We start from the raw sequence: 23,272 nt of genomic DNA, 5'->3' as shown, positions 1-23,272 counted from the left end.
CTCCATTAGAAAGCATTGCAAGAGGCAGCTATTTGTTCAGGGTTTTTGTGATTTGTGACAGAATCTGCAGCAGCCAGCGTATTGACTATGTCTCCTCCAGTTCTGTGGTGTGTTTGAAGGGATGGATGGTCTCAGGGCTAAGATGCTGAAGTGGGATTCAGGATGCGTGCCCACTTCTGAGCTTTGCTACAGACTGTTTGTGTGATCTTTGTGCCTCTGTCCCTTTTCTGTGAAATGGGGAGAGTGACACTTTCTTACTTCACAGGGAATGCAGATCCTATGGTGATAAGGGTCAGATAAACATACATGTTTTTGTCAAGGTTTTAATCAATGAAAAATGGAATCACATACCATGGAGAAGGGGGGCTTATAATAAATGTCTGAAATAACAATAACTAGTCTTCTGAATGGTCTCAAAGTCCCTTCAATATAAATGGTAAATCAGCCTTCCCTAGTCCATCAGTATGGCTTTGGTCCACAGCCATCCTACCTTGGGCTGTCATTTCAAACTGAGCAGAATCAGTACGTGTCTGAGACCAAAGTAAAACTCAGGGTGCTGCAGGAATAGGCAGGGTTGACTGCGTAGGTGTTCCAGCTGAGTCAGAACTGACTTGATGACCAAGTACAGTGTGGGGCGCTAGGCTGGCTTTCAGCAATGGATCATGAAGGCTCTTGTCACTTGTGGTGATTAAGTGGGTGTTAATCCCAGTCCCCTGGCCCCATTCCAGTCTGGGAGATTACATTCTGCCCACTTAAACTCCATCCTGTCCCTTCAACTGGAGATGTCAGTTTTCACTTTTCATCCTGAAAAGCTGCTGTGTCATGCTGCTGGTGGAGAATGGCTGCTGCTTCCACTCCAGAGCTGGCTGTTTTTCAACAATGGGTGATCAACCCTCCACGCTGAAATGTGTGGAGCCCTTTATGCCTATACATGCAGAGTTATTTTCCAAGAGGTTTTGAATACATCTTCTATAGGGTCTTCATATCTTAGCCTCTTCCTTCAAAATCTTGGGTGGATCCTAACTGCACCTGCTCTTTCTTCTGCTGTGATCCTGATTCCTTTAGGGTGTCTTCTTCCTCCACTGAAAATCTTGCATCAGTTCCTGGCCTGAGGACTTTACGCAGCTCCTGAAACCGAGCTAACCATTTCATTGATTGGGCATTGCCTTCCCCTTCATCTCTGAAAATCTTCCCTTCACCCTTTCTAGGAAAACATTCACCAATTTCTTGTTTATGTATCAATCAATAATTCATATTGGTTGTCTTCCATGCTCATTCAACTTTCCCTTTCAGATCCCTTCTCTGTCTGATGGATTGGGACCTCATCTATAACTCTGCCTGCCCCCTGAATTCCCTTTCTCAATCATCCATTTAGCTTTGTAAGAATTCGAGTGTTCAGTGCTCATTGCTGGATGGCCTTCAGGACCCGCACTGGAGAGAGAATGGTTCATCTTTGTCCTCTCTGTCCTCTCACTCAGTTGTTTTAATCAACTCAAATTCACCCAGTCCTCTCTGCAGTCTTCCAAAATACCCTTGCTTGAAATGCAGCATCTTTATTTCACCCTTATTTGGTGTCATCCAAGTCCCAAATACAAACATTGTTCTGGTTGCCATCCCTGAGCTGCTCCCCCGTCTGTGCCTTTGGTGAACATATCCTCTTGGCACTCTCCAAACAGAAGCGGCTCAGTTATCCTTCTAGCTCCCTCTTCTGTATGTCATGTCAGGAAACCATCCTCTACCAGGTCACCAAATGGATCACTCCGTTAACCCCTTCCCCTCCATTTTCCTGTCTTTACTATAGCCCAGGAAGGTGAGAAAAGCTTTCCATAGTTAGATTCTCATAGTCATTCTCATTCTGATCAGGCATGGCAGAGAAAACACCCATCTACGCACTGACTTTTAATGATAATTTCAAACCATGAGCTTCCTGTCTTGCCAGTTAATTCCACCAGAGTCTCCTTCCTCAAGTAAGGTGTACAATAAAATCCTTTGCACTGATGTAATGACTTTGATATGAGAAATTTAAGGCACTTTACAAATGGCAGGTTTATGTCACACTTGGAGAAACTGAGGCACAGAGCGCTGCAAGGGATTGGCCCAAGGTCACAGGTCGGCGCAAAGGGGCCCCATACTAGTCACCTTAATAAAGGTGCAGCCACTTACATTATGGCTGAATTTGACCCGGTGAATCAGTGAAAGAGGTGAGATTAGAATGCAGCTGTTCTAACTCCTAGTCCCCTGGTCTAACTAGAGGGACTCACTGACTTCCTCTTCACTTTAATTTACCACACAAACTCCTGCTACATGCCCTGAAATTAATAGGAACAACCTGGAGGGAGACGTTTTCATCTTTTGCTTGCAACTCAAACTTTAACACTTTCTCTAGGAGCTCACACCAGTTTTAAGAGATTTCTAAGAACAGACAATGACCGCTCCTACCCATTTCCCCCACATACACATGTTCATACACAGAGAGTCATACATCCACACAAACACATGGATACACACACTCATGTGTAACTACATAGGCAAATATATGTACATGACCATTACACACATGCACAAATGCAAATACACACATGGCGGCTATGTCTGCATTCTCTTTCTCATGGATGTGGGATTGCACAAGTCTCCAGAGAAATACGTCACTGTCCCCTGTTTCATTTTGTGGCTCAGTTCCTTCAGAACATGTAACATGGCTAGATCAGCCTTAATTGTAGATCAATAGTAGAGTTTAATGTTTTGCAAGGCACTTGCCCGTTGGCTAGGTTTCAAATCTTTGTTCCAGACTCGGCACAGGCAATCTACATTTGGGAGGGATAGAAGCTTAGCACAGCAATTTGGCTGCCTTAGCAGCTAAAGAATGGGTAACATTTCAAAGAACGGGGACCATAGACAAATTTGAAAAAAATTGGGCTTTTTAGTAACCTTTGATTAATTCTTAGTGGCTGTAAACAGATATGTCATGCTCCTTTCCCCTCTCTGCACCTCTTCCCTCCCTTCCCTTCCCTTCCCTTCCCAGTTCTTTACTTTTTGCTTTTTTGTCTTTTTTTCCATTCTCCAATCATTTTTTGTTAAAGAAAATCAATAATATTATATTTATATGTTCTTTACATATAAAGAACATGCAACATGGCAGCTGCACTGAATCCAAAACTTTTGTCCAGTATTTCAGAGTCACTAGGAGAAAATGTGGTCCTGTGTCCACCTTATTGTTCCTCATGCAATACACTGGAGCAAGGCTACACATCTGGGGCCACAGGCTGACCAAAGCACTGCAGTGTGCCATAGGCATGAAAAGGAGGGCTCAGGCAAGCAATTTACCAAATTAGCTAGCAAGCTAGAAACATCCTGGGGTGCAGTGGGGAAGACAGCTCTTTCATCCATATAAGGACTGGTTGCATGACACTCCATAAACATGCAAAGGCAGTGTGGGAATAGTTAAGAGCTTGCTTTTCAGAATTATGCACTTGCAACTCCTTACCTAATTTGCTTATTTAGGTCCCAGGATTATATGCACCAACTGGATACTGGTCCATGCAAATAACATATGTGCCCAAACATGGTAGTTGCATGCAAAAATCAAGCATACAATTGCACTTTCAAACAGTTGCAAGTACACAGTTTGAAAACAGCTCCTAGGAGTCGCTACTGGTGGAAGCCAGTTGAGCTGTCCCTATAGATCATTGGGCAAAACCGTCACGGGGGAACACACATTCCAATTCTCCCACCTCTTCCCTGGACATCTGATACATGAATTGCCTCCGATGCACAGTAGGTTGATTTAAGGATGCACAACAGCCTTGACAGCCTGCGGTGTGGAGGAAAGGAAATGTCACTGGATCACCATGCAGGGAAACCAGTGCATCTCTACAAGCAGCCTCAGCTGAGGGACCTGCTGAGTTTTCACTGCAAATTCCCATCAGATAAAACTAGAGATAGACCAAAAGTAGATCCTTGAATCCAACCTTCTTTGAATTTTGGCTGGGTTCAGGTTCAACCTGCCAGACTGGAAACTGCCCAACAATTTTCATCCCAGGTTGGGTCCCAAACTGGGAAGGGCTATTTCTCATTTCAGTGAGGATACAGCCAGAATTTCATGAGAACCACTAACAAGGTAGCAGCTATCAAAGCTGCCCCCTAGTCCCGATCTGATCTGGACCCAAACTCCAGTCCCTGTCTTCACCCTAATCCTAATCCATTCACCTTCTCCTCGGCCCTCCTCTCTCAAAACACCCCTACCATAAACCCAAACAAAAGCAAAGGAATCCCGATCGCAGAGATAAACCTTTCAAGTAAAGGCCTCTCTGTGCGGCAGGCTGACTTTGTGGGAGAAGATCTTCTATGACCACCCCCACGTATTTAATGGAAGTGCTATGTCCCCCAGCTACATAAGACTCCACCATGCTATTGGATTATCCATTCTATATAAATACTAAGCATTACTACAGTTCCTCTGTGACTCCCTAGCCTCACTCGCCCCACTTCCAGCAACCCATCCTCTGGACAGGGATGTGGCTCCTTTCGAAGCCAGTCAGAGCTGCCCCAAGCACTGGAGGGTGATGTGCTTCCTCTCCCACGGGGGCTGAATGTGCTGCTCCTACAGTGCTTGCCCAGGGAGCAAGCTTGCTACTTGAACTTGCGCCACAAGAGTGCCTAGAACATTTGATTGGGAACTGGTTCCACAGAGGCCAGTCATCTAGTTGTCCCAACACCATGACCTATGGGCGGGGGAGTGCAGAGCAAGTGCACAAAGCCTGGAAATGGAAATCTACCAACCCCAATTTTGTAGCTACACAATCTTATTTCTAATGCACCACCAGTACTAATGATAATGCACCAGATGCCATCATTCTGGCCACGCCAGGAGTCTGTCTGGTAACTCGGCAGCTCACATGGTCACTCTAACATTTGGGCTGTCTCACTCCTAATAATGCCACATGACTGGTTGTGGCCAAGGCTCTATAATTATTAAACAGCATCAACCTGGCATCACTACCGGTCAGAGGTGAGGATTCAAGATTCCAGGGCCCGATCTGGAGTGAGTGACTGGTGCTGGGGCAGAATCAGGTCTTCTTCAGAATCAGCTGATGAAGAAAAATCTTTTTCGGATTTGTATTTTGGAGCCCGCGCCGAGTCTTTAGGCCAGTCCTGGACACTTCAAATTAAAACACATTCCTGCTGGCGTTACCAGAGACTAGCATGGCCTTGGCCCACAGTAACCAAGTGTTTCCCATGTGGATGGGAGAGCTGAGGTAAGCTGGATAATTGTTTGGCCACCCTTGAGAAGTCAGGTAGAGAGAGCACCTATCACTGTGCCTGCAGCCCTTTCTCATCATTAGTGTGCTAGGTGCTGTGCAAACACAAACGAAGGCATGGTCCTGGCCTCTCCTTGCCCCCTTCCATGCTCAGTGACCTGTACATCATACCCAGAATCTATCGGGTGAGACCTGGGGGTGCAGTACCCCCAGGAGAGGGCAGGTCATTTTCAATTATTCTGTTGGAAGGAGGAAACCTTGGCATCATTAGCTCTGTGCTCAGCCACGCACTGTGCTGCCCTAGCACTGCACTCAGAGTGAAATCCTCCCACATGGAAGTCAACAGCAAAACTGCCCCCTGACTTCAGTGGGACCAAGACTTCAACCTCAATCTTATAATTCAGGGACAAAGTAGAAACATTTCCAGCAGGAGCATGACATAGAAGCTTGTTTGTTCAGGGATGTCACCGGTTTCCTTGGGTATGGGAAAGGGGCGTTCTTTGAAAAGGGAAACATGCCTAAATTCCCCAGCTGATCTCTCCAGCACTGCTCTCCCAAGTGCACCCCCTGCCCTGGGACATAGAGGTTAGCACAGCATCAGGGACACATTTTTGGGGGGGAGTCTCTGGTGAAATTATTGGCATCACTTCAGTGCTTCCCCCCCCAAACCCATCCAAAGGCCCCTTCACCCCAGCAAACCAGCAGACCACGTTCACACTAAATGGACATCGTGGACCGTGCCTTCACCCCATGTAGGCTCGTGTCTTTCAACAGGTGAGCAGCTATCATCTGATGGCCTGATCCTGCAGCCCCAGTGATTTCATTGACATGACTTATGAGGAGAGGCTGAGGGAACTGGGATTATTTAGTCTGCAGAAGAGAAGAATGAGGGGGGATTTGATAGCTGCTTTCAACTACCTGAAAGGGGGATCCAAAGAGGATGGAGCTAGACTGTTCTCAGTGGTAGAAGATGACAGAACAAGGAGTAATGGTCTCAAGTTGCAGTGCGGGAGGTTTAGGTTGGATATTAGGAAAAACTTTTTCACTAGGAGGGCGGAGAAGCACTGGAATGGGTTACCTAGGGAGGTGGTGGAATCTCCTTCCATAGAGGTTTTTAAGGTCAGGCTTGGCTAAGCTCTGGCTGGGATGATTTAGTTGGGGGATTGGTCCTGCTGTGAGCAGGGGGTTGGACTAGATGACCCCCTGAGGTCCCTTCCAACCCTGAGATTCTATGATTCTGTGATTGCAGGACCAGGCCTAAAGGCAGCCCTGGAATTATGCCAGGTCTCACAATGGAACATTCAAGCTGAACGAATGAGTCCCAGAAGTGCAAGGAAAAGCCCCATTGCCGCTTGTGAAGACAGATCAAATGAAAAGGAAGTGGGGCTCCATCTTAGCAACCGAACCACCCTCCTGCCAATGATCATGTCCCATTGGCTGTGGTGCGGATCAGTCCACCCAAGACAGGTAGCAACAACTGCAGCCTGACCCCAAACCAATACCTACGGCCCTACAACCTGCAGCGTTTGGCTCCCCGTTTCCCAAATCCAAATTTTTTAAGGGCTCTCTTTGCTGCCAGTGAAGAATGCTGGCTTCCCCACCTTAGTACAGCATGGGCAGTGGCAGTGCAGCTTCCCAAACGAATTACCCTCCACCACTGTGCCACTGTCCAACACTGGCCTCAGATTTTGGCCTCTCCATTGAGCCTTTCAACAGGGTCAGTTAGTATGAGAGGTGGCAGTGGTGGGTTTTGCAACATGGATCCCTGGCCTGCTAAGAGACAGGCCAAGAGTCTGAGCATTGGACTCATTTTATGCAGGCCAAACTGCTGTCACCCAATAACAGCACTGAGTGCTACTAACTTGGGCAGCATTCAGGCTAATGATGCAGAAGGGGAACGTTCCAGATCTCCCTGCCAATTCCCTGAACCATCTCAGTCGCCTTCCAGAACAATAACTTTGCCTTCGTGTGGTTTCAGGGCAATGGGTTTCGTTTGGTTGGGAGACAGAGAAATTGGGGCCGCTAAACAACTCATTTGCAATGAAGAGAACTATCAGCAGAGCTGGCGAGATGCAAGGAACCAAATTCAGCCATGGTGTGAGCATAGTGAAGTCAATGAAAGTCCGAGCCACTTAGATCAGGGCTCACATCGGCCCATCCTCTTTATTCAATGCTGCTTTCTGCAACTCTGCTGTGGTTGTGAAATGGGCTAGTGAATCTGGATTTTGTTCCCCCTGCTTTTCCGCACCATAAGCAAAGTCCTAATAAAGCTCCCATCCCCACTGCCAGCCCTGCACCGTGCTCCCAGCAGAAAAGAGATGCAAAGCCACGCTTGGAATCTGATTCCCCGGCTTTAAACGCTGCTCTGCCAGCAAAGTGCGACTTGAAAGCTCCCCTGTCACAGTTACAAAGCTCAGAACAGCCCTTCTTCGGATAATCACGCTTATCTCCAGATTAAGAAAGAGAGAGCTGCAGCTGAGGCTGGTCACATGGGCTGGGATGTGGGCAAATCTCTTTTAAACAATCCCCATATAGCTGTGACCTCCACCACAGCCAAAATATACAGCCCCTCGTTCCCACTTGAATATCCAGCTCTGGAGACATGAAAGAGTGACTGCGAGGGAGGCGTGTGCAGGGCAATGGGGGGGGGCAACACGGGAGAGCAGGGGAGAGACAGACTGAGAGAGGAAGGAGAAGAAGAGGGTAAAGAAAGAGATGGAGAACCAGGCTAAGTAAGGGGAATATTGGGGTTAGGGGGAGGCAGAGGGAGAAAGGGGTGGCGAAATGGATAGAAGGAGATGAGGAAGATGAAAAAAGGTGTCTGTGTGTGTGCCTGGGCGGGGAGGGGGGGAGAGGCTAGATGAGAATGAAGGGCGAGAGAGAGAGAATTGTGTTATGCTTCATGCACATGGATTAGTAGCCCCCAGTTTAACTCTTCCTGCTCTGTCACTTGCTGGCACACTAGTCTGGTTACGTGACTCGAGCGGTGCCAAGCAGCCTTGGCAAGGAGAGCGCGTTACCCACTTTGCTGCCACAGATTCATTAAGAGGCTTTGCTCGTATGGAAATATTTCTCCCAACAGGAAGACTCTTCTGCAGATCAACCCGGCAAAGAATTTTGACAAAGCAAATTTGTGTTTCGCTGTGGGGTGGCGAGGGGCTTGGATTAATCAGAGACTGGATGGGTGAGCGATGAAGCGAAAGAGGAAAGGTGGGGCAGGCAGGAGGAGAGGGCTCTGTTGGGTCAAGTGTCCAGAAGGGTATCTGCTCTGGGGCTAGGCACAGGCAGAGGGAGGAGGTTTCCAGTTCTTTGCAGGACATGTTTCCTCTGTCAGGCCTAGTTCTTCCGTGCAATTAGAACTGAAGCATTAATGGGTAAATTCAGAACCTGGCCATTCCAGAGGGCAAGACAAACTTCATATCCACTATTTTAAGTCAGATACAGCTTGGTCTTTAGCTGCCCCCTGGCTCTGAGCCCAACATAGCGTATCAGTTTTTCCTACCCACTATTAGATGTCACCAGACTCTACTGGAGCTTGGAATTAAGGGTCACTTCACCTTGGGCATTAAAAAGACCAAATGTCAAGGCATCCAGAACCCATCAGTAGATGATGCAGAGTTCCTGCATAAGACACGGGTGTACTGGGTCTAAGTGTGGCTGGAGCCAAAAGCCACATTCCTGCAGCAATTTGAGGGCCAGTTCCCCTGAACGTATTTGAGCTTTTCATTGTGAATTTTTGTATCTGCAACCCCAGCGGAAGAACTGAGCAGGCTTAATTGGTATTTCCCTGGCTTGTCTGGTGGAGCACAGCCACCAGAGAGAGCGTGCCTGGCTTCCAACGGGTTGGCATGCTGCTGTTGACAGGTGGGCACAACCAGTGAGAACAGAAGCCAGGCTGGAGCCAAGTGCCTTTCTCTATGCCCAGGGATGAACCTGAGGTACAGAGACATTCACACAGTCCTTTGTTGGACTCAAGTAACCCAGCACCCTCACCTCCTGCCCTGGCCTTGACTTCTTCTACCTGAGACAGCATGGACATCTGATCCAAATTCTACCGTAGCTCAGTCATGGCCCATGTTAATGATGCCTTAGCATGTGCTGCTGATCATTCTCATGGCTGTAGTCTGATATGCCTAAAACGGCTGGCTTCTTTGCAGGACTGAGTTCCAGCTCTGACCTGAGAACTGGCCAAGATCATGCAAGTCAATGGCAAGCTAGGCACAACCCTGCAGAACCTGGGAATGTGGGGTGGGAGGGTATCATCTTTCTGTTTGCTGAGGCAGTTCTGTTGGTAGATTCCCTGAGGCCATTGCTTGCAGGCACTGGGGGAGCAGGTGTCTGCATGGCTCTCAGTAAAGTTCAGAAGCCATTTTCTTTGAGTTCTGCTCTCACATGTTGCCCTCAGCCTGCCAGGATGCTATGACCTAGGCAGGTGGGCTGGAGGTGCGGGGAAGGTTCTGACCTAAAAGTAAAGACATACTCAACATGCCAGCTTAAAATAAGCTATGAGTCAGCCCTTCAAATCACACTGCCTGACACCTGGGAATAAAGAGTAATAATAACCTGCCCCTTCCCTAACACCTTGCATCCAAAGACCTCAGGGTAATTGACAAACATCGGGCCAAGGCCTTGAATCCTTACTCAGGCAAAGCTCTCACTGACAGCCTGATTCATCCCTTGTAGGAGCCAGGTGAACTTGGCAAGGAGTCAGGGCAGAATACGGTCTGGGTGAGGCCATCTGGATTTGTTTTATGAGTGAATTAAGATTCACAACTAGGGCTGGGTGAATTAGTTACTTGGAACCATTTATCTGATTGATTTTAACTTTTTTCGTTCCATTTTCAAATCATCCCCAAACAGCTTGTAACGTGCAAAGTTGTTCAGTATTCCAGTGTTGCCATCGCTTATGATTTTATCACAAGCCTTGTGATATTTGGTGTTTTTCTTTAAGCCTCAGATCCTGGAATCCGGTGATTAAAGGAGAATCTTTATAAAGTGGTTGTGAAGAAAAGATTGAAAATGTGACCCGAGTGCATCTAAAGGCACAGAAGACCAAAGGCAAATATAAAGAATCCCACATTTAGTATTTTTTAAAAAATCTCATGATTTTTAGCCAGTCTCATAACTTTTGGGACCTGACTATGATTTTTGAGCCCTTGGGATTGCAGTACAGCTATTCACTAAACAGTTTGCTCAAACATGTGCTGGACTATGCTGGGTCATTATTCATACCATATGATTGGTCACCTACCAATAAGTCACATGGTATTGGGGAACGACTGGCTAAGCGGCAGTTCTGCAGAAAAGGACCTGGGGATTACAGTGGATGAGAAGCTGGATACGAGTCAACTCTGTGCCCTCGTTGCCAAGAAGGCTAACGGCATTTTGGGCTGCATTAGTAGGAGCATTGTTAGCAGATCAAGGGAAGTGATTATTCCCCTCTATTCAGCACTGGTGAGGCCACATCTGGAATATTGTGTCCAGTTTTGCTCCCCCCGCCCCCAAAAGGATGTGGACAAATTGGAGAGAGTCCAGCGGAGGGCAACAAAAATGATTAGGGGGCTGGGGCACATGACTTATGAGGAGAGGCTGAGGGAACTGGGATTATTTAGTCTGCAGAAGAGAAGAGTGAGGGGGGATTTGATAGCAGCCTTCGACTACCTGAAGGGGGGTTCGAAAGAGGATGGAGTTAGGCTGTTCTCTGTGGTGGCAGATGATGGAACAAGGAGCAATGGTCTCAAGTTGCAGTGGGAAGGTCTAGGTTGGATATTAGGAAAAACTATTTCACTAGGAGGACGGAGAAGCACTGGAATGGGTTACCTAGGGAGGTAGTGGAATCTCCATCCTTAGAGGTTTTTAAGGCCTGGCTTGACAAATCCCTGTCTGGGATGATTTAGTTGGTGTTGGTCCTGCTTTGAGCAGGGGTTGGACTAGGTGACCTCCTGAGATCTCTTCCAACCCTAATCTTCTATGATTCTATGATTGCTTTTGGGTTCTCTGATTGGATGACCCATGCTTTCTAAATAGAGGAATCCCCTTTTCTGATCACAAATTATCCACAGACTTTCATGGTTGTGCAATGAGTCTAGTGAGCAAACAGCAGAGAGAGTTTTGAAAAGAACTTTTCATGATGGCCATAAGAGAAAAAAATGTGCACATGCTCTATGCATTCACATGCAGAGATGCAGATAGTGGCTCATGCACACCCACTACCAAACTGCTACTGGCTCACATGACCACTCATGACCACGTGTACTCACAACCACTCTCAGTGGCTTCTCTAAATGCACAATAAATCTCCCAATCCCCGCAGTCATTGCCTGCATTGCTAGAAATATCTCAGCTCTCTCTCCCAACCCTTTGCATTACAGGTGACTGGGATGCCTGGAGAATTTCCCTGATTGATTAGTTGCTCTAATAGATTCTCACTATTTCATGGGAGGTACAACTTCCAACCAAAACTTCCAGACCCTTGTTACAATAGACGGGGACAAATAAAATCACTGGCTAATCACAAAAGCATTCATGTAAAAAGAAGGTTATTTGACTACCGAGGTGACTTAGAAATATACCCTAGCAAGTACAGCCCCACAGTATCGAAAAGGCTTCCCTTTGAGTCTTAGCAATCTAAATGCCTGGACCCAGGGTCCTGTGAGGGTTAAACATAGGAGGAGGGAAGCCTCTGTGTGTGTATAGCCAATAAAGAATTCAAAGGAACTCCTAGAGAACTTGGCCTGGAGTGCAGAGGAGAGGCTAGAGACAAGCCCGGTGGGTGGGTGCAGGTGGCTCTGTCTTTAACTCTGCTCTTGGCTGCTAGTCCAAGATGTCTGCCTGCTGCTGCTGAACAATCTGTGAGCTTCAGAGAGGGTGGGGACAGGTGAGTGTCAGGGGAACTGGGTTCTGGCAAATACAGGACAAACTCCCTTTGCACGTAAACACAGGCACTGCATGCACAGGCTCCTGTTCCGCGCCAGCATAGAGAGAGAGAGAGCCCAGCGTGCCTGCTATATCGGGGTGCTGGAACAATTGTTATAGTGGGGGTGTTGGAAGCAGAAACCATGGCTTTGGTTGGTATTATTACTTCTAGCCGGGGGTGCTGCTGCACGCCCAGCACCCCTGCTTTGGTACACATCCATTGCTGCTGCACCTGGCAGCAGGGATACAGGAAACATCAGCCAGAGCACAGCACACACAGGGGGATAGAGTCAGCTCAGCCCTACCTTGCCAACCTCCTCTAGTCAAGCACACCACATTTCAGTGGAAATTGACCTCAGTGGACTTTGGATCAGCCCCTCAGTCCTGCACTGCCTCCTCTTCTGTATTACCAAAATCCACCCTTCCTCTTTCCCCACTGCTGAAACCTGGGTCATCTCTTGACTTGATCACTGCAACCTTCTCCCGTCATCTACCTCAGACTGGTGAAAGGAGTCGCCTCCCCCTCTTGCCACTGTAATCACATCACTCACCCACCTCCAACCCCATCATCGCCTTTCTGTCCATCACTGCACCAAGCTTCCCATCCTCACCCTAAAGGGCCTGCAGCATCTTAGCCCCCCTTCTCCACCGCCCTGCCTTGCTGATCCATTCATCTCCTTTTCCAGCTCTCAGCTTTAGCCTTTCTCTCATGCTGCTCCCTTACCTGGAACAGTCTCTGAGTCAGAGCCAGGATTCAGTGAGTGCAAAGAGATGGAGAGAGAAAGAGGCAAAACACCCATGAACAAGGAGTGAAATCCTGGCCTCACTGAAGTCAATGGCAAAACTCCCATCCACTTCCACAGGGTCAGGGTTTCAGCCCAGGAGTGTAACTTAGGCTGCAGCAGGACGTCTCAGGAACACCTTCAGCTCCACACCTGACATTTGGTCAGTCATTGTTCAGCCATGTAAGTCCCTTCTCGCTAGATCATTAAAGAGGGTTTCTTTTAAATTTACTCATTAAAGAAGTGTGCACAGTTGGACTCAGGGTACTAAGGGTGCCTGACACTATAGGTGTAGAGATGCAAAAATTATGAGCAATAAACATATGTATATAACTCTCTAACGGTTCCTAAAATGCTAAATATTATTAAGTCTGTGTCGTATACAGCCTAAATGCTAGGGCAGGAGAAAGGGCATTGTTTGGGCTTAATGAGTCTAGCCCAAACAAATGCCAATAAAACCTTTAGACCACACCAGATATTCTCTCTATTTCTCTGTTTGTCTCTCTATTTTCTCTGCTACCCTCTCCCCCAGCCACATCTCATCTCCTGTAAAATATGCTCACTATTGCCAGTGGATTTTTCACACATCTCTGCCGTGTACAAGCTGGGTGTTTGTTGCCGTTCATGCTTTGCGTGTGTATAAAAGTGTGTTAAAATCCACTGGAAATAAACCTCTTTTAAAGGAGTTGTGGGATATATGTGGGGCAGCGAGGAAGAAAGCCTGACAGACAAGCAGGCAGAGAAACAGAAAAGGCATAGAGAGAAGGCGACCAAGCAAATAAAAATGACTGCAATTTTTTGTAACCTCTCCTGAATTAGCAACTCATATGTCAGATCACATTTCCACAAATCGTAAGTCCTAAGATGCAACCTACATGCCCCCTCTGAGAACTAACGAGTCACTTTAAACCTCACCCCTTCTTTTTGTGGCTGCTAATTATCCAAGTCTGCCAGGCTGCCTCCAGCACACATCCACACTCCACCTCCAAAGTTCCCCACCCCCTCCCCCACCATTAGAACAGCTTTTGCCAGTGGAAGGAGGACAAACATATTCATTGGCACCTTATCAGACATGCATGCAAAGCTAATTAACATGGGGAGACATGCAAGCTGCCATCCAGCCACACGCAGCCGTGCGCGCGCACACACACACACAAGGCAGCCCTTGTCTGCTGGGGACATTCAAAAGGCTTTGTTGCTAATTTAGGCATCTGTCTCAGTCTGGTCTGGTCCTCCTGCCTGGGCGAGGGTTGTGGTTTTTCCCCCCCACCCCGTTTGACAATGCTGGGAACATGCCTGGAGACCCCTCATTCAAATCACCCCTTGACAATGGTCTCATTGTGTGAGCATCTAGACAAGGGAGAGGATGGGGGGGGGGAGAAGACAGGGAGGGGGAATTAAAATGTAAACCCAAGAGAGTGTTTACTAACACCACCCTGCAGCTGCCCCATCTCCCCTCCCTCCCCAGCCTTAACAGACACAGAGAATCAGAGAGAGGGGCTGGGGAGGTGGGGTGATTAGAGGCTCATGATGATGGGGAGATTACATGCTTGGGGGGGTTGAGTCAGGGTGTTGATAGGCAAAGAGGGGTTATATAGGCTCCAGAAGGGAGGCTGGAGGTTAGGGGCTCTTGAGAGGGGTGGAGCTTGGTGCTCCAGAGGAGAGTGATGTTATGGGCTCAGAAAGGCTGGGCTGGGGGTGGTTATAAGTTCAGGGAGGAGAGCACGGCGTTGAGGGAGCAATAGGCTCAGCCATGCTGGTATTCTGCAGATAAAATAACATTTGCTTAAACCTGGCCTTGTGGCTCAATGTCACAGCAACAGATCAGACACTCAGCATTGGGATTTTTTGTAATCACTGTGTCTGGTTAATGCAGAGTGGGAGCAGGCAGGAAGGGACAATCGGGGAAGACCACTGTGGCTCCTGTCGGGCTGCGCAAGGGAACAAGCTTCAGAGGTTTGTTTTCTTCCTCTTTCCAGCTAATCGGTTACAGGAGAAAAATGCCCCATTTCCCTATGGAGGAGTCACTGTGACTGTTGAGTAGACAGGTCTTAGCAAGGCGACCTTACTACACCTGGTGGGAGGGGTAGTGTGTGCAGATATTGTTCACTGGGAAATACCCAGGGCTCTGCAGAACCAAGGAAAAACGGGGGAGGAAGGGGGGGCAAAGTTTTCCAAATATGGAAATACACACAGAGAGAGCCAGACAAAGAGACTCCATGGAGGGAAGGGGCCAGACAGACAGACACCCACATGGGTTGTGCATTCTAATTCTCCTAAAACCCACCCAAAGCCAAATATCTCACTACTTGTATTTATGTTTCCACTTTCATTGCTCCAGGAAACTACTTTATGGGGCTTGCACAGCACAAGATTTGGAGCGTCTCATAGAACTTCGACCCTCCAGGATCTGAAATACCATCCGGGATATTAAACAAATCCAGCAAAACCCATAAACACAAACATCCCAGACACAAATAAAAATACCCCTACTACGCAAGTGTGCTCACATTAGAGGTGAGCAGGCTATTCTTGTAGAGCACTTTTTCCTATTAATCAGCCCCCGTTTTCTGTTTGTCAATTCTCCATGAAGAGACTTTGATTGGTTATTCATGGTATGTGATTGGGCACTTGTATCACATGATATTATTTCTGCACCTGGATTTGATGACTGAAACTTTTATAAAGAGGAGGTAAATCAAAGAGATTTCAAGATGGCTTCTTGAACAGGCCGGGGCAAATCTTCACACAAACATGTATGAATGTGCATGAGAATTTGTGAGACTTGTTTCCCATGAACATTCTTGTGAACAAAAAAAGAGGGGGGCTGAGGAAATCACATGCACAAATGTTTGTGGAATACAAATCAAAAGGGAAGCTAATGCCAAGGAAGCATGTCTGTAATATTCACAAATGATTTTATTGACATATTTCCTCGGTTCTAACCCAGAGATAAACACACAGACATACACTGACAGATGCACACACGGGAACAGAGCTATATTAGTAATTAATGCAACACAGACCCTGCATTAAACCTATAGAGATCAGCTGAGGATAACAGCACAAGGAACCAAGAAAAACAAAATAATGCAATACTAAAGAAAGACAATTACAGCCATAATTATATAGGACCACATTCTGCTCCCATTTCCATGGGTGAACATTACAACAATTCTATTGAAGTCAATAGAGTGATATAGGATTTAAACTGGAGCAGGTGAGAACAGAATTTGGTCCATTTGGGTCCCAATCCTGAACCCCTCCTCACGTGAATATTCCTACTGAGCCGAGCAGGAACCGGGAGTACTTGAAAAGCAGCATACTTTTATTTAGAGGCCTAACTATGGTTTTAGGTGCCTAAATTTAGGCACCCATGTTTGAAAATGTTAGTCACAGTATCTGCAGCCCAGATTCTCAAAGGTATTGAAGTGCCTAACTCCTACTGATTTCCATCGGAATTAGGTACGTCACTACCTTTGAGGTCCTGGGTCTACAAATATAGACTGACGGACAGATAAAGCCCAGATCTACCAACAATTTACACTGGTGCAGCTTCCACTGGCTTCATCGAGAGAAGAATTGGGCCTGCGTTACTAAAATTATCTCATTCAGCAGACATGGCCATTTCAGAGTCCTTTCCATTCAGATTTCTGCACTTCTCTCCTGAGCCAGAGGATTCACTGCCCTGGCTCCTCCTTCCCCCAGACCAGCGTTTCCCAAACTTGGGACGCCGCTTGTGTAGGGAAAGCCCCTGGCAGGCCGGGCCGCTTTGTTTACCTGCCGCATCCGCAGGTCTGGCCGATCGTGGCTCCCACTGGCCGCGGTTCGCTGCTCCAGGCCAATGGGAGCTGCTGGAAGCAGCGCGGGCCAAGGGATGTACTGGCAAACACTTCCAGCAGCTCCCATTGGCCTGGAGCAGGGAACCACGGCCAGTGGGAGCTGCGATCAGCCGGACCTGCGGACTGGGCTGATAGACAAACTGACCCGGCCCGCCAGGGGCTTTCCCTACACAAGCAGCGTTCCAAGTTTGGGAAACACTGCCCCAGACCCTTGGTTACCCAGGAAAGTCAGTTCCAATCTCTCTGTGAGCCTATTGCAAACAGGAAACAGGCGTGCCATTTCTCCCAAACACCAAAAGATTCACAGTTCTAAAGCTGAGTTTTATGCACTCCTGAAATAGTTTTAAAAAAATTAGTTACTCTTTTCAAAATACTGTTTAAGATCCCACCTTAGTAATATACTATTTAGACTATTTTAAAGCTGCCCCTGATTTTAAGGCAAAGTTTTTGAAAGTCTCTTTTAATGATCAGCAAAGAACCAAGTTCAGATTCTAGGTTTCCAAGGCAACACGTAGCAAAATCCTAGCTTACTTGCACCATTTTAGGCAAGAGTGAAGTCATCAGCTGCTGCAGGATACAAATGGAGAATCCTGAATTCAGACCTGGCAAGCTCAAAGCTTTTCTGTTCCCCTTAAAAAGTAAAATATATTTCTCTCCTTCTAAGACCTTGTCCTGTAGAAATCTCAACATCTGCATTATTCTAGCCCTTCAAATCACATAAAATAAATGTGCATTATAGAATAAAATTTCCAATGGCCTCTATAATTGAGCATATGATTTTGTGTTTGGGCATGACTTGCATTTATTTCTAGACAGTTTGCTGGCTCGCTTCCTTACTGGAGCGTGCAAATGTTGTTTAGCTGCACAAACGCAGGCAAAATTCTAAAGGATGGGTTGAGACTATTTGGAAAATAGTCACTAAGGGTATATCTGTACATGCTAATACAGAGAATCCTTAGACTGTAAACTCTTCAGGGCAGGACTAACGTTTGCTGTGTTGGAACAGTGCTTAACACAATGCGTGTTAGTGCCTGTTTGTGTGTCTATACACACACTTGATAGTACACTTCATTCACCACTCTGAGTACAGTTTTAAACCATTCTGATCCCACTGATTTTAGTGTAATTCAGCGGTTCTCAGTCTGTGGGTCGGGAGGTGGAATTACGGAGAAATCAATCATCCATTTCCCGCCCCTGGCTGCTATGGTATTTGCTGTCTAAGAACTTGGAAGGGGATGAGCTTTCCCATCCTCAGACATGAGCTATGGACTCTCTAGGAGTGAGTGTGAAAAGTAAAGCCTAGCAGCTGTTCACTGCCCCAGACTTGCCATCAGACTGGTGCCATTAATCCAGTGCAAACCAATTAAATCTGCAGCCAAAATAAGTGTCACTCCAGCAGCAACGTTTTCAGCAACAAGGCTCAGCCCTGGCTGTCAGGCCTTCAGGACCTGGCTTTTGCTTTAGGCATGCAGCGTAAACAGAACCCCACGTTTACCAGGGAATTACCATTGGCAGGTCTTTCATGTTCTCTAGTAATCAAGGCAGCTGCTTTCCTCACTGCCCACTGCCATGGTTTGGTTTGGCAGCTGATCACATCTGACATGACTAGAAGCCCATGTGGATTCTCCTTTCAATTCCTGACAGAAATGTGTCACCGACAGCAAAAGAAGAAAATAGCAAAGGCTACGGGCCAGATCCTCAGCTGTGGGCGAGATGCAGAAAGTGTAAGTCAGGCTGTCGTGCAGCCTGTGTCTCCTCATTACTAGAGTGGCAATGTGAATATTCATCCATGGGGACTTCCCTGGCAATGTGAATGCTCATCCATGGGGACTTCCCTCCTCCCTGTGCTGAGAGGCCTCACAAACTTTTGCCCAGTGTCTAAACCCCCTTTTCGAAGCAAAGCTGATGAAGAAATGGCAATAAAGAGGCTCTAGTGCCACCTGCCAGTACCCTGGATCCCTCCCTCTCCAGCTTCAGGACAGAGACAGCACTTGTTGCTCTGGAGAACGACCTGTTCCAGGCCATAGATAATGGGAGTATGTCCGTCCTTATGCAACTGGGCCTGCCTGTGGCATTTAATGCAGTTGATCGGGTCCCACCTCCACAGGCTGCTGGTGTTAGCAATAATGCCTAGAAACAACTCAGCTCCTTTCTCTCAGACTGAGCCCAGGGAGTTGTCATGGGCAACAGCTCCTCTGCTTCCAAAATCCCTCACCTCTCCAGTCCCACAAGGCTCCCTTCTCCCATATCTATGTGAAGCCATCGGGAGAGCTACTGAAATGACACAGGCTTAAATGCCAACAGGATACAGGCACCACACCGCTCCCCTAATCCTTGGCATGGAACACAAACGGCACCATCTCCCATTCTTCTCCAGGAGTTGGCCAAAATCAGCAGCTGGGTGGAGGGCAACTGGCTCACACTGAACCCAGGCAAGACTGGGGTGATGCTGGCAGGAAAAGATTAACCTTTTGAGGAATCTGCCTCCTCTGTAACACCAGCTCCCCCGCCATCGAATTAAATCTGTGTGGGGCTTGTGGGGTTCCTCCAGATTCCTCAGTGCTGTTGGGAGCCCAAAGGGCTGTGGTGGCAAAAATCCCACTTCCATCTCTGATGACCGGAAGATTGCATCTCATCCTATCAGACACAGAAGTGGCCAGGAATGAACCCCCCTCACACCTTGAAAGCTCCAGCTGCTACAAAATGCACAGTCATACAGGACACACATCCACTCCCTGCACTCATGCACCACTCAATACAGAGCCTTAGTCAAGGCCTCTCTCCTGATACTCAAAGCCCCTCATGGACCAGGCTCCTGTTAGGAGTAATCACCTCGTCCTCCATGACTGTGACCTCCTACAGCAACTAAATTCCACTGGGGTAATGTGGACCAATAGGGGGAGGCTTGTAAGTTCAGGGGATGGAACTAGACTTTGGAACTCACTCCCACAAGAAAGACGAATGAGCACAAACCACCTCATGTTCAGAACTAGCTCAACAAGTCATTCACACTCAGCGCTGGCTTTGAGGGCACACCAGAGCCATGACCACGGGTTCCATCTGGAGAACCAAAGAATTTAAAGGAGAACCTTAGTTTTCATTTTTTAAGAAATCAAACTTCCAGCCCTTTTCCTTGCAAAGATGGCCTTGAAAATGCAAGCCAGTCCTGCAGTCCGAAAGCTTGTCCCTGATTTTCCTTAAAAACACAAGGTATTCACTGCCCCATTACAATCACTTAAGACTGACCTTTGAGAGCTCTTGCTAGATATAGACCCATTGAGCTGGGATCTTCCCAAACAGCAAGTTCACAGTTGGGGGTGGCAATGCCGTCCAGGGGGCCGTCAATGAGCTACTCCCCTCCCTTTCGACTGCCTGTGGCCAGGCCTGCATCTCTACTAAGCAGCTAATGTGACCTTTAACCACAAGGATGGGTGGCTCGATAGCATGGTCTCAATGAGAGGCAGCATGGTCTAGTGGATAGAGCAAGCGACTCATCCCAGTTTGAACCCTGACTCCCTTTGCTACGTCACACAGACAAAAGTTTACAAACTTGAGTGCTCAAAGTTAGAGATCTAAATCTTGAGGTACAGATTCAGGTGAGTAACGGTGTATACCCATGTTTTTAAATTTGAGCCTCTGAGCCAGTTTCCACTTCTATAAACTGGGGATACCAACACTTCCCTACCTCTCAGAGTCATTGTGACAATTAGGGAATTGATTTGGGCCACACGTATAGGTCCCAAAATTCACCTGAATGTCCATAAAGCCCTCCAGTGGCTGGGGACCCTAGCAGCACCCAGCTTAAGTGGACAACTATCCCTGGCACCTTTTCTCTAAATGTTGGCATCTCCCCACAGACCGCAACACAAGCAGCTGGACTGTGAGGCTCTTGGAGGAGCTAAGGAAGTGGCGGGGCGGGGCGGGGGTCGGGGGTGGGGGGGCAAGATCACAAGAGCCCATTACACACAGTGTGCATCAGTTATAAATAATGCTGGAGAAATATTATAGTAGCACCTGCACTATGCCCACGCATAAAATAAAACACTGTCCCTTCCTTGAAGAGGCCACAGTCTAACAACAAGCATTAAACGGGGTTGGGGAGAGGGAGGAAACATACAGTCACCATTTTTTGTTTCTGTTTTTCCCTATAACTATCAGCTCTCTCCAGCTTGGTTAATTTCTTGCGGGTAACAAGACAGAAATGGGTCTTGAGGACGAGTTTGACGAAGGGGCAGGCAGAGAGTGTAGATCGGCTCAGGGAGGGTGCGCCACACGTGAAAGGGGAGGTGAAAGAAATCACAGACAGCTGTGTGAGAAGAGGACAAACGAGGGGTCCAGGCTGGCAGCACTGAGGAGTGGAGGGGCGTGGGTGCAGATGCAGTAAGATACAAGAATGGATAAGCAGGGAGGGCAGGCTTAAATCTGGGCTCTGTGCCAGAGAATGATGGGGCCCAACTCTTCCCCATCTCCTCTGGCCATCCCTGCCCATAGGGGTGCAGTCATAGTGGGCAAGTGTCCTTTACAGTTGGAGGAGGATGGGCCGGGGGGGCGGGGCAGAATTGTTTCACATGCTGATCTAAAAAATGCTGAGGCTGGCGCTGGTGTGGGTAGATCAAGAAATACTTACAGACAAAAGAAATGGCCCTTCTGGTTTTGATGATTAGAAAAACCAGCTCTGCAAACTTACACTTGGTTGCGTATGGCCAAGGCTGTTCTGGCAGCCAGGGAGAGCCAGAGCACAGAGCTGATCTAGTCACCTTAGGGTGACCAGATGTCCCAATTTTATAGTAGGGTGACCAGACAGCAAATGTGAAAAATGGGGACGGGGGTGGGGGTGGGGGTAATAGGAGCCTATATAAGAAAAAGACCCAAAAATCGGGATCCCTATAAAATCGGGACATCTGGTCACCCTATTTTATAGGGACAGTCCTGATATTTGGGGCTTTTTCTTATATAGGCTTCTATTACCCCCCATCCCAATTTTTCACACTTGCTGTCTGGTCACCCTAAGTCACATCCCTTTCCTCCAGCCATGCATCCCATATGTGGGGGAGGGGATAGAATCCCTTCACCTCCTCTAGTCTAGTCCAATTTCCCACAAGGCCAGCCCTGATCACACACCCATAAAGTAACACAAAAGCAAAAAACCTTTTGTGTTAATCAAGTGATTTCTCCCATAGGCGAGGAGGGAACAAGATGGTTCATTCTATTTTTAAGTCCTTGGGGGTGCTCAGGTGCCATGTGATGGGGGGTTATATAGGTACCTACACAGACAGTCACTTCATGCCCCAGTCACATTATATGTTGCAGAAGAGTGAACACTGACCAGCCATTTCCTACAGTTTTCCAAGTGCAGGCAGCTAAATGAAGCTGTATTGTAGCGTTTGAGATTGGAAGGAGGCGCAGGCAATCCACCTGGCCTGAAAGCCAGATGTAACCTACAGATACACAGGGAAGGCTGCTGAGGTACAGGGAGACTTATTCCCCTTTTCTCTTCTTTGCAAACCGACTGGAAAAGGGGCATTTTTGGAAGCTATTCCCACCCCAACCACATGAAAAAAAAATATCAGTCTGCTCCCAATATATTTAGCTTTCTGTGCATGGGCACCCAAGTACTTTGAGCCCAAGTGAGATGAGGTTGGTGGGTCTCAGCCTAGTAGCTAGCCAATAGCTGGCCAGCTCACATGATGTACAAGCCCAGCTTGGGGAAGGCACAGGCTGCTAGGAGTGGAGACAGAGGTTCATTGGCAGAGCTGTGTGGGGCAGTGCAGCCTGGACTGGAACAGCCAGGGGTGCTGCCAATCCGGGGTGCTGCCAGTCAGGATTGGGATGCAGTGGCAGAGATGGGGGAGGGATGAAGTTTGCACAAGGCCCGACTCTAGTGCGTGCTGTTAGCCCTTCATTTGCATGAGCTACAAATTCACTTCTCTACACCTTGATTTAAAAACACAGTAAAAGCAGTGGACAATAGGGGCAATGGTAAGACGTACACAATGGATCGTGGAGCTGCAACCAGGGAACAGCTAAAAGAACCCTCAGGCAGTGTATAGGGGATTTGGGGGGTGCAAGAGCCCGATTAACGTGCCAACCTGACACACAGGGAGTATTAACCGAGGAGAATTCCTCACCAGTCCCTGGAGGGTAACACTGTCTTTGTTCAGCGACTGCGTCTCCGCTCCTGTCTCTCACGCAGAGCCTATTGCTGGCTCTGCACAGGCTATCCTCACCCACTGCTCTGAGCATAACACGTCACAGCCAAAGCAGGGCCCACGTAAAACAAGAAAGCAGAGGTCTGTCTTCCGGGTCCTGGCAATAGGAACCCTGGCTCCATGCTCAGGTGCCATGACCTTGCAGGGCCTCTACTGCCCTGGCTCAGGAGACCGCGAAGAGTGGTGGCAAAATCTGATTCAAAAGCCAGCTGGCATGAAACATGAGTGCACATGTGGAAGTGCTCGGAGACACGTGTGCACTCACG

The sequence above is a fragment of the Mauremys mutica genome, chromosome 11 (assembly GCF_020497125.1).
Source record: "Mauremys mutica isolate MM-2020 ecotype Southern chromosome 11, ASM2049712v1, whole genome shotgun sequence".
NCBI classification, from domain to species: domain Eukaryota; kingdom Metazoa; phylum Chordata; order Testudines; family Geoemydidae; genus Mauremys; species Mauremys mutica.
The sequence above is the reverse complement of the archived record's forward strand: the minus strand, read 5'-3'. Positions refer to the sequence as shown.